The 12,500-nt window shown below is 39.0% G+C and overlaps 1 long non-coding RNA gene across 2 annotated transcripts in view; it reads left to right on the top strand.

Moving 5' to 3' along the window:
- LOC138009087 (uncharacterized) overlaps positions 1-9,653 on the top strand; it is a 24,641-nt gene extending 14,988 nt beyond the window's left edge. For both annotated transcript variants that reach the window (XR_011124318.1, XR_011124317.1), the window contains 3 exons: positions 6,000-6,101; positions 7,406-7,620; positions 8,209-9,653. This is a non-coding gene — a long non-coding RNA (uncharacterized lncRNA). The remainder of the gene's footprint in view (positions 1-5,999; positions 6,102-7,405; positions 7,621-8,208) is intronic.
- The last annotated feature ends 2,847 nt before the right edge of the window (positions 9,654-12,500 follow it).

Raw genomic sequence — 12,500 nt, 5'->3', positions numbered from 1 at the left:
AAAGCTTGGGGCTGCAAACACGTTGTTTGTTTAATAGCTGAGCTCCACTGTTCGTGGCTAGTCTGACGCGGCGTTTCGTCTCGGCCAAGAGACACTTCAGAGACCTTTAGAATTCAAAGGCAAACTCGTTGAGCATTGCGCCCAAATTCCCGTTCGCAAATTCTAGATGCTGACAGTCTGGCCCTCTATCGCAGAAGGATTCCCAACACTCCCAACCGTGTAATCACGAGTTAAATCTAGCATTTGCGAACGGGACTTTGGGTGCGATGCTCAACGAGTTTGCCTTTGAATTCTAAAGGTCTTTGAAGAGTCTCTTGGCCGAGACGAAACGCCGCGTCTCCTTGGATTGGCTAAAAAAACAATGGATTCAATGAAATTAGGGGATATAAAGAGCTGCGTCCTATCTTGGGAGAAATTGCGTACATTGCGTTTTAGTATCACAAGCAAAAATGTCGTACAATGAAGAAAAAAGAGAAAGACTGAGAGAGAGAAAAAAAACAGTAAGCAGGCGATGAGAGTGAAGGAGACCGACTGAGAGCACGAGAAAACAGGCGAAATATCAGTGACAAACAACGAGAGAGAGAAAGAGAGATTGCAAGAACGAGCCCGAACAAATATACGAACTGGTTATAGTGACCAGCAGAAGAAGAAAACACCCCTCTGTCACAGACCTGGTAGAACCTGGTTGTTCACCAGGTTTTCAACAAAAATTCTACCAGGGTAGACAAAAATCCACCACGTTGATCCTGAATTCTTCGCCAGGGAGGCCAATGACGTTTTACTATAAATGTATATTATACATGCAAAACTGTGTGACCCAGTATTTAACATACTGTGTTTGATATATATGGCGAGAAATGTATGGCATTAAATTTTGAAAGCAAGTCGATTGAGGCAACTTATATATGAGTTGTTTATCACCAGTCAAAGCCATTTAAGCAATATTCTGAAAGTCTATCTACCAAAGTATAAAAATAATTGACCTGCCTTGACATGTTACTATTCTAGTACTACAGTGTAGTATCACGCAGTAGATGTCATTGATAACTCACCAAACATAAGGTTGTTGTGCGCAGACAAGCAATGATGTCATTGTACCTGCTGGCTCTGCTTCTTCTTTGCCTCCGATCTTGATAGGCAAGGATCTCTTCTGCCTCAACCGGTTCTAAGGTTGCCTCTTCGTTGTCATCTTCGTAGTTGTCATCTGCATGTAGTGGTATCAATGCTCGTCTGAGGGAATCCTCAAATTCTTGAGCAATTTCTTGTATGTCTTCACTGAGATCTTGTACGTGGTTTCCGTGATTGTTACAGTTTCATCCAAGCATACAGTCATCGCATTGTCCTCGCTGCCCCGCAGGATATGTACGTATGCCAGCACCTGTCCAGTTGGGGTCTATGGCATAGAAAATGTTCTCTTCATCTCGCGTGATCGGACTGGGTCATCCACGTGAGAACTTTTGATGTGTTGCCATAAGTTGTCTCGTTTAATCATGATGTCATTGAAGTGAACAAGTGACACAACTGCTACACAAATTGGGCACAACTGATTTAGAAGCAAGTCTGCTGATCCATACACTTTTCTCACTTTCGATCTCTTGTCAAAAAACTTTCTCAGTTCACAGGCTGTCAAACGTTTCTTGAGTTGATCAGGCAGCTCTTCAGGGCATGCCGAGACAGCAACTTTGGAAGTACCGGTATGAGAAATGGGGCAATTTTTACACTGGCTCTCCATCAGGTGCTCAGTTACTAGCTGTCGCATTGCTTCTTTCCTTGACCTTTTTGAAAGTCCATATATATACACCCTGCTCCATTCCTTGTCAACTACCCTTTTCAACACTGAATTGCTTAGATCAGTTTTGTGATTCACGAGGAGACCTTGATGACAACGTGGCTGCAAGAAAGCTTTTGCCTGGCTCTTTCGACTAAATGGAAGCACTAACTTTGCTTGACACAGTTTCCAACTCCAACAAATCTGTGCATCTCTTTAAGAAATGCATAAATGCCGCCCATGTGGTTTCACCCAATATAGGACTTAAAGACCATTGTGGAGATAGAACAATTGAGCATTTTTACGACATGAGAGACCACAGGCTTCTAAAACTTTGCCTTTAAAGGCAGCAAACGAGGCAGCACAGCTCGAGGTCAAGGAGAAAAGGACAGGAATTCGACTGTCTTCCTTATCCATCCTTACGAGGGCAGTGAAAATTACGTCTTGTTCTCGGGCTCTTCCCTTACGGAGACGTTCAGTGCCTCTCCATGATTTCCTGCGCTTTGTCGTTTTCCTTTTCTTTCTGACTATCTTGCGTTTTGTAATCTGATCCTTCTTGCGCTTTTTCGGTTCAATCGTGTCACATGTGTCGGAAGAATCCCACCAATCTTCAGCATGTTTCCGTTTCTTCCTCCGTTTAGCTTGCTTTGAATACTCGTTGCTGGTCTCGGAGGAAAACGAGGAAGATCGAGAAGTTTCACTGCATGTGCTGCTATCAGAAGATGTTCAGAATGACCCATCCGCCATTTTCCTTCACGAGCCGGTCACTGATTAGAGCCCGCACGAGCCAGCGGGAACCAATAGAAAGAGGAGTAGAAAGAGACAAACTGCGCATGTTTCTTAAGAGCGCTTCGCAAGCCCGCAATCTTTATGTACAACAGAATAAGACATGTAATACCCGATCCTTTAAAAAGTTCTCATATAACAGAAACAAGAACGGAATTCCAAACTTGCGACTTTTTCTTGAAGGGGAGCACGCCTCACCGGGGAAACTAAAATTCTACACCAGGGAGGAATAAAATTCACCAGGGAGTTTTTAAAAAACCACCAGGTGCCAGGAAGGTCAATATTCCACCAGGGAGGGCAAAATAACTCACCAGGTCGGGTTCCACCAGGTCTGTGACAGAGGGGTGTAAGAAAGAGCAAGTACGGGCATGAAAAAGCAGTCTGAACAATCGTGACGTAAAACAGCGAAAGGGCTAACACGGGAAACATCATAATTAATCGTAATGAATGAACTGGCTAGACTGGTCGTATGGTAAACAGACTATTTATGAAAATATCTGAAAGTAAAACATAAATTGATAGTAATTGAGGAGCTAATATGTATATTAGCTTCAAATCCAGATTTGGAAACCATTAGTGAAAGTACGTCATGTATTGGTCGCCTTTTCAAGGAATCGTGTAAGTTGAAGACACACCGACACGGAGATGAAGTATGGTTCTTCTAATTAACGAAGAAACAAGAATAAACCCACTAAGCATGGGCTAGGTGTCAGATATACGTTGATTGGGGATATTATACCTTCTTAACTGACCAATCACATTCCCGGAATGTTAATGATCACGGAAATTACGACTTTTGTATGACCTTGAAAAAGATTTCGCAATTTGTTTCAGGGACCAATGTTTGGCAAGGTTAAAACAAAGCTTCTCCTTATTCCCTTCAACGAAACTCCTACTCTGGGCAGTAAACAGTTCAATTGCCCAATCACATTACTACATAAATCAAACGACGTCAAAGCGAAATGCCGATCGCTTTCCAGAAAGTTCCATGGAGAGATGACGTTTTCACATCCGCGTTCGCTAAGCCAATGAAAAATCGAGCTCATTATTTTTTGTTCGAAAAGCTAATTAAATTTTTGCATTTTTGTTTTGTTTTCAAGGTCATATGAAAGTCGTTCTAACAATAATTCAAGTTATTTGATCAAACAAGGGTTCAGCAGTTTAGTTGGCTTGATAAAATTAAGTGTCTTTATATTAACAGCTCGTACACTAAGGATTTATATAATCATTTCACTGACCACATTCAAGTGTCTCCAAAAAAAGTCAATACCTGAGTTTCCTAGATCAGTTTATTGCTCGAGTGATATTTCCAGTCTGTTGACGACATCCTCAATGACGATTGAAATTAAGGTTCTTAATTCCACATACAGATGGTATGTTTAGGTGTTTCCTTTACAAAATCAAAGCCATGGATGCTTCTTCTTTGTAGACGTTTTCATGCACGTAATTTTTTGGGCTAAATTCTCATGTTGAACTATATTGGAATAACTGGCCCCTCAATAATACACCGTTTTTAAACCTTGTCTCTAAATATTTTGCAAAATGAGTTCTCCAGTGTTCCTCTTGGTCATTTTAGCTTTTTTTCATTTCCTTTAAAAACCGTCTTCTCTTTATTGATTTGTAATTGTCATTATCTGTCCTTCATCCAGAGATTGGTTTCTTGTTTTAGATTGCTTATCTTTTTTGGCTTCCTGGTGGCTATCTTGAATTAAACATAGTATTATTCTCTGTCCGGAATATTAGTTTAAGCTAATTGAATCATAATATAACTTATCAAAATAAAGTGCTGCGATATTTGGCTTCGAGTAGGCGCCAATCTAAAATAAAACGTCAATTCTGGCTCTGGCGATCACTGAAAAACACGTCTAACAGGTTCTACAACTAGTAAAGGATCTATCTTAACATTTTTTCATTATTTTATTTGATGTGAAAAGATCGTGTATATTAATAGACCCACATTAAAAACGGCAGGAAATATCCTCATTTGGTTGGATATCTTTTGATGTGCTGCAAGGCACAGTAATTTGTTCCGCCATTTCAGAGATGTTGTTTTTCAGCTATCTTCACTAATTGGGTATAACCCACTGTTAAATTTTAGGGCAATTTTTTAAAAGTGTTGACAGAAAAAGGCTGGCTGTTTTTTCATTATTTTGCCAGCTGTTTAAGCGTTATAACGCGAGGATTGGCATAATTTATCATGATTATCATAATTATGACAACATTCAGAATTTATGCCTTCAGCCGCCATTTTCGAGTCAGTTCTGACCCGGGATGTTTTCAGCAGTTGGAAGAGTTTTGGACGAAGCGAAAGTGAGAAAAAAAGGCCTTATTGAGATTAAATGGACTCGAGATACTTCTCTTTCTTGATGTCATCGTTAAGTTTAATTAACCAATTTTGCCGATCTGGAATTGATCACCATTGGCGTAAGTTATTGCTTCAGCCTTATCACTTTCAATTTGAGAAAACATTATGGCGACAAGCGTCGACTATAAAATTGAGTTTGTTGATAACAGCGCGGATTAGATCCTCTTTTGCGTCTTCTAGGGGAAGCATCTGAAAAATTGTGCTTCAGTGTCGGGTTCAGTGTAGGAACAACGTTTAATTAATGGACAGAGAAACAATGGAATTACGGATGGAAACGGTGAAAAATTCCATTGCAACTTAAAATAAAAACATTCATTATAAAAATAATAACAGAGAGTGTTTAGGTTCACCTATTTGAGACATATCAGTTTTTTTCTACCAAAAGATGAATTCGTTACACTGAAACATCGATCAATCATTTGGAAAAGCTGAGATAGTTTAGTTTTTTCAGGGACTGAAAATCGACATGTTATCAATCCATATAGTTAAAAGCAATGACTTTAATAACCTAAATTATTTATTTGCTCAAAATTAGCTTTAATGCCTTTGTGAATGTGAAAATTGGATATTAGCTCTGAAAGTTCTGAAAGTCCCTTCTGAAAGAAAGTTGCGGAAGTCCGAGCCTACATATTGCGCATACAAGATACTATTTTATGCTGTCGAATTTTTTCAAATTGACGCAGTCAAGCTAAAAATATAGGACGAAATCCCCACGCAAAAACAAACATTAAAAATATCACAATTCATTTATTTTTATCGCAGCAAATATAGGTAGTTGCTTTTTGCCATGATAGAGCAAGGATTATGAGAAAGACCACACATACCGCATCTATAACGGTTTTCCTACGATAAGCCTTGAATTGAGGAAGCTCTACTGCATCTCAGTATAAGTGCTGCACTATTTTTTTTCGGTACTATAATTCCTTTGAATAATTGCTTTGCGTTTTTTGAGGTGACCATTAAATTGGCCACAGTGCTATAAAACAGGTGATTTTATGGTGTTATTGACTGTAATCAGCGTAATGTGATCTGTTATCGGACGCCTACTAAACAATAAGGTTGTCTTTTGTGAAATTTTAGTTTTGTTGGTTCTGCCCACTACCGAAGACTGAACGGCGTTCAAACACAACGCCACAGACCGACGAATTCTGACGGCGTTCGTGGATTTTCCCAACCAGTCATGTAAGTAAAAGCTTCTTAACTTTGTCTCGTTGACTGATGTGTTGCATATCTCTGCCACAAAGGTAATCACTGTATGGAAAGCAAAATTGCTTACATGACCATGAACGGCCAATTAAACTGCCGTTCTCATTTCGCGTTCGTTCGAAATTCCCCATTCTTTTGAAAATCCCTTCAAGTGCTTTATACATCCTTAAAAGGCTCTTTAGCTCGTTCAAACGGTCTATTTGTTTAAAATGGAGTTTTGCAGTTGGATTACAAAACAGATTTCAATTTGAGCTGCGTTCGAATTCGATATATTCAAACCACAAACTTCGCCACGGTGAGGCCAATTTATTGTCGATAAGAATTTTACTGTCATTTCATTAATAGATTGATAAGGATTTTTTCCTCCTTTTGCTTTCGTAACATTTTCCATAGCATACATTCTTGTTTCCATTTTTTCCTCTTGAATATGGTTCGGTTTAAAAATCAATATTCATGTAAATCGATGCCAGTTAATTCCAGTACATTCCTATAAAGGAAGTTGATAAAATAGTATTGCTAAAAAGTAAAATAAAATAAACAAAACTAAAATAAAATAAAATAACATAAAATAAAATTCAAAAAGACCACTTTCGTCACGCGTGCCGGAAAAGAGAAGTTACAATAAGATTTCCTTTGTGAATGTTGTCTAAAAGAAAAAAACTCCCTAGCTTTCGTTTCCCAAAAATTTGCAAACATTTCGCAGAAACCTGCAAGTTGTACGTATGCCACGTTGCCTGGCAACATTTCTCCCACTTTTTTTCTAGTTTCTAGTTTCTCTCGTTTGAATCTGCAAGGTAAAATTTCTATACTGTTGACTTTGCCTTGGAGCTTTGTTCCACCGTTCGACTGCTTTCAGAATGGATTTCAGGCCAACATTTATTTCCGGACTACATGGCGGCCAATTGCAAACCACAAGAGCGAAAGCTACAAGGCTCCAAGCATAATTCACTTGCACATGCGAGTCTGACATTAAAGGAAACTGATCATGACAGCGGACAACGCTCGGCTAAGATGTACACTGAGTTTAGAGGAGGCTACACCCATCTAAGTTAATGTTTTGGCTCATCTTACATTTACACGAAATTACTTAAAAACCAAAACGAACGATTTACGCTTTACCGGTCAGTTTACTTTGTGTACAATCTTCTTCCTAGGACATTTCCCGACCACCTTTGTAACCAGAAATTAGTCGAAACAAGTATTAACCTCGCTGGTGCATCCTCTTGCCGGAAAAGTTGGGAATGATAAATATTCTCTTTTCCTTTTTGTTACATTTTCAGGAAGCATATATCTGTCACTTCAACAATCGCCTTGACAGTTGTATCAATTCTGCTTTGTAGCCAAAGAACGCTTGCCAATGGTTCTATTAAGATCAAAACAAACGAAGGCACTCAGTACCAATTAGAACGTAAAGTAATGTGCCGAATCACCCCATGGAGACTGGAAAGCTTTCTCAACTCTCGCTGCGAGAAGAAAAGAAAACGCGTTTTTAGAGGTAAGTTTCAGGCTAAGTTGCCAGAACCTAACTGTGGCTGATATTAATTGCACCTTCCACCCCCACCTTTAGTGCAGGGATGGGGCAGTAGTGAGAGCACTCGCCTCCCACCAACGTGGCCCGGGTTCGATTCCAGGTTCGGCGTCATATGTGGGTTGAGTTTGTTGGTTCTCTTCTCTGTACCGAGATGATTTCTCCGGGTACTCCGGTTAATTTTCCCCTCTTCTCAAAAACCAGCATTTGATTTGACTTTCGTTAATTTGTTGATTTCAATTTACAGTGTCCCCAATTAGATGCTTAAATAAAGTTCCTTTCCTTTCCGACTTCTTTACTCATTGATATTTCAATCCTCAGACCTTGATATGTTTGGATTGTCATCTTGTGTCAAAAAAATTATTTATGCACCTGCAAGGTAATTTGCTAACATCGAATGTTGATTGACTGTGTTCACAATTATAGAAATAATTTTAAAAACGGTAATTAGTTATTTACAAGCTTCTCGTCATGGGCTCCTGGCACAAGTTTTATCAGTTGTTTCCGTTCAGAAGTGTTAAATTTTCTTTTATTTTTTGTTTGATCCTAAAACAGATCAGAATATATTGCAGTCTTCAGAAAAAGCCCGAAGTTTCCTTCGAAAATCTACGCGGGGATATGGGTTAAATTATGTGTTGTATTGGGAAGAATGTTGCGTTGAAGGATGCAGTGCAGAAGAAGTATTCGAACATTGTGTGGCAGCATACTGATAAATCAACAATGATTACTGAAAATATAAAGAGAGGACGGGAACAATACATTCGAGTTGATTATATACGTAAAATAGCTCTTTATCCCAAACATGGTTCACAACACCTCTTTTTGATAATAGAGCTATCGTTTGCTTTCGTACGAAAGAATGCTTCAGCATGTGTGCTGCACTTGTCAAGAATTCAAAGCGATGTTCGACGGTCCTAGAAATTCGTTTGTGTTTTCCTAACCGGCGGTTTCCAATAATATTCGTGATTTCTTTTGATTTGCATTCCTATTCCGATTTGGTGATTAGCTCACGTAGAATTTCCAGCCAAACAGACTTAATTCCAGCCATTCATGACTCGCTTACCTTTTTCCCCACCTTTAGCAAGGCGTGTATGTATTTTGCATTACGTCATGATTGGCTCATTTCACTGTCAGCGTGTTATTGACTAAAAAAAGAATTGAGTTGATTGAAAACCACTCGGAATAAGAAATATATGTTGATGTGCTTATAGTTAGGCAAGCAGAATTCCCTGTTTAAAATCGCTAATACGATTTATGAACAGTGGTTTTTACGATTGCATTAAATTAAATAAATGAATCGAAAACAACGTGATTAGGTTTCTTATTTCTCTCACAATCACCAAGGTTGACAACTTTTTGGAATTTTATTTGTGCATTAGGTAGCCTTAATCAAAACAGTTTCACTCTTTTGGAACTGCAATATTTAGAAGGATCGACTTTGCAACACGATATCGCGAAATGGGCCCAATACAGTGACGCATTACGTCTACATTCTTGGACAAAAAGGGTTGAGAATATTAAAAACAGGGTGTTTGCTTTACGCACTACGTCCTCAACATCGCACATTATTTAGCCATCCTTCTCCCCCCTATAACCAATGTTGATAAGCCCAGGTTCGACACGCTTTGTTTCGTCTAGCAACATTGATCAAATGGGGCGGTGGGGGATGGGGGCAAAAAAAGAGCTTCTTTTTCATACTTGTGATCGGAGTTTAGCCCAAAAGCAGAGTTTAACTCAACAATTTTGACCAAGATTGTAGGATAGCAATCTCAAAACACCCTATGTTTTCAGTTTTGTCTTTAAATGATTCTACTTAAAAACCCGGTAACCCTTATTTTTAATGATGAAAAGTGATCAGCAAGTTAATTTGAATTCGAAACTCTCTGTAAAAGTGGAAAAAAGTCCCTTGGGAGGATTCACAGGAGGTTTTTTAACTTTGCAGAGAGCTTCATGTATAATTGTTAAATTAGAGAATAAAGAAATAAAAAGATATGGCAAAATGATTGTAGTTTCCGAATTTCAACTCAATCTATAAAAAAAGCTTTGATGACAGATAAGGGTTTAAACATATGGAGGCAGTGCACGCCATTGGTTAGGGCGCTTGCCTTGAGATCCGGGGATCTCGGGTTCACTCAAGACACTTTCTGACCACTTGTTGAATTTGTTCCTGGTGGTCCCAGGTTCACTTCTCAGCTGCACTTGCAAATACAACCTCGTACCCAGGACGCTTTTCCCTGGCCAGGGAAAAGCGCCCTGGGGACGAGCTCCCCACCCAAAGCCAGGGAAAAGCGCCCAGAGGACGAGGTTGTCGCAAATAGCCAACTAGCTTGCCTCCTGTCAGTTGCTATTCTTACCAGTTGTTGTTGAATGTTCTGTTTTGTCGTGATTGTGTTTCATTGGCCCTGACAAGCCTCTATGTGGAGTGGTCAAATAAGGAGGCTCGAAATAGTTTCTCCTTTTTTGAAACAAATAAACATGTTCTGTCCTTAGATACAGTTAGGGTAATCATATCAAGACGAGATTTGGCCAGGGTATTAAGTGCTCATCATAGACTTCTCACATCACATTTTCCTCCAAAATATCGTTACCATAGCAGCGATATAAGGCATTTGTTTGAGCCTTAAAATCAACAGATATTGTCTTTTAAAAAAAACGGGACGTTGAAATGATCTCTAAAACATTTAAAATTCAACAAAATCTGTAGGCCAGTTTTTTCAGAAATACATCTTCTGAAATCAATCTTTGATTGTAGCTCTGAAAAAGCATATCTCTTTTCTTTCTTAAAGAAGTCATGATTCAGTATTAAAAAAGAAGACAAAGAATCAAAACTGCTGTACAATTAACTAGCGATGCCGTAAAACCACTGACGCGACATGCTTAACGCAATCAAGTCAATTCACAGACGCCGGTCTCGACCCAGTTTCACCTCGGCTACTTGGCGTCCGTGTTGACAAAAACGTCTAAGCTCTCTATTAACGCATGCGAGTCCGCGCGCGAGTGGAGCTACAGGCCAACACAAACAAATTTAAGTGACTATTAAACCGTTTGTGTAGAATTTTCGTAGCTGTGGTGAAAAGGAGATGGCTATTTGTATTTCATTTATATAGGAATTAGAAGAAAGTTGAGCGAAATTAGCGGTATTTGTTTATTTCCCCTTTTGAACCATGAGGTGATGCGAGAATTGCGTGTGTGGCTTACGCGCGCGCGCTCAGCTGAAAACCCTTTCGAGTCTCCTTACCTGCCCAGGTGTCACAACTGTCACACGCGTTACTTCATGCATTAACATCTTATGACGACAAAAACTCCGAGGAAAAATATCCAAGCCGGCAAAAGAATGGCACATTATTTCAAATTCATCACGAAACGTTAAAGAGAAAGGAACAGGCGGCTGGAAAACATCGCCAATCGAATAGTGGCTGAAACTTTAAAAACTCGAGGAAGGTTAGCTTTAGTCAGCGACGTTGGGTAAATTTAATGGAGTTGATTTTTTTGAATGTTTTTATTACCCTACGAACTTCTTAGTTCAAAATGAATGCATGTTTTTGAAGTTCTTTTCCTTTACTTTCATCAAAATAGAGCAGGATTTTTTTGTCTTCCTGGTCCACTTGAATAGTGCGGACCTTTAAGGAAACAGCCAGAGATTTTATTTCATAAAAACCACACTCCGGAAGATGAGCATGACGGCAATGGAGAGATATGATACAAACCAAATAAAGTTAACGCGTGCTTGAAACTTCGTTGCTATGCTCGCGAAAGTTTTTTTTTTTTTACAAAAACCTTTCATCTATCGATCCTGTCCAGTCCTTCCCCAACAGGTCACGCAAATTCGTGAGAAACGAATCATCACATCGATAGACGAGTTCACGCTCTTGATTGCATCATGGGTAATCAGGGCAACATGGCGGGAACTTCAAAGCAAAATATACCGTACATGACTCCACTTTATAGACTTTCGCCTTCATAAACCAAACAAATAAGTTCATGTTCACATCTGAGATGAACGAGACTTGGTATCCCTTCTTTGGAAATCCTAAATGCTGCTTTTTTTGTCTTCATTCATTCTTTGTAATTTTGTGCCTTTGGAATCACAGGAAATGTATGGCAGAAACTCTTTTTAAGAAAATAATTTCTACAATAGCCATTCTCTCCAAATTTATTCTGCCGCACCAGTGAGCGCGTATCTTCTGTTTTGGAAAATAAAAAACCAATTGCATATCATGAACACTTTTCATCGTTTTGAACACTTCCTTAAGACCCTTTGAATTTCTCTCCATCTTGCCCTTACCCTTGTCTATTTTACTCGTTTAGATCATCGGTGACCCCTATTTTTTAAGACATCAGTCACTTGCTCTTCTTAAAATCTACAAAATATGATGAAATGAAAAACATTATAATGTAAGAAGTTATCTTTTTAAATTTATTTCTTTCCTTGTGTCCTGAATTTCGTAAGTGGTTACAATGGTTAGCGCTTGCGAAAACGCTCGTTGAGGATTAACTCTAAAGTTAACGACATTCCCAGCGGCATGCAATTATCTAAAAAAACCCATTCTTATATTTCTATGCACAGAAACCTTCACCCTAACATATCATTTTTATGATTTTCGACGGTTCAGTAGATGAGGCTACATCTCGTTATGATGACCCATCTCTCGAAATTAGCGCATTTTTCCCTTGCCTTTTTCTCCGAAACAAAGTCCGTGACCCCCATTTTGTTTTCATTTTTGGAATAAGCAATTTATGACCTAACTTCAGACGAGAAATGAAACAAATTTCAATGTGGGAAGATTTTCGCCTGAACGTTCTTAAGTATGTATGTAAATACAAACATGAGAAAATAGACATGCAAT

The sequence above is a fragment of the Montipora foliosa genome, chromosome 6, assembly GCF_036669935.1.
Source record: "Montipora foliosa isolate CH-2021 chromosome 6, ASM3666993v2, whole genome shotgun sequence".
In the NCBI taxonomy this organism is placed as follows: domain Eukaryota; kingdom Metazoa; phylum Cnidaria; class Anthozoa; order Scleractinia; family Acroporidae; genus Montipora; species Montipora foliosa.
This window is presented reverse-complemented; position numbering and strand designations above follow the sequence as displayed.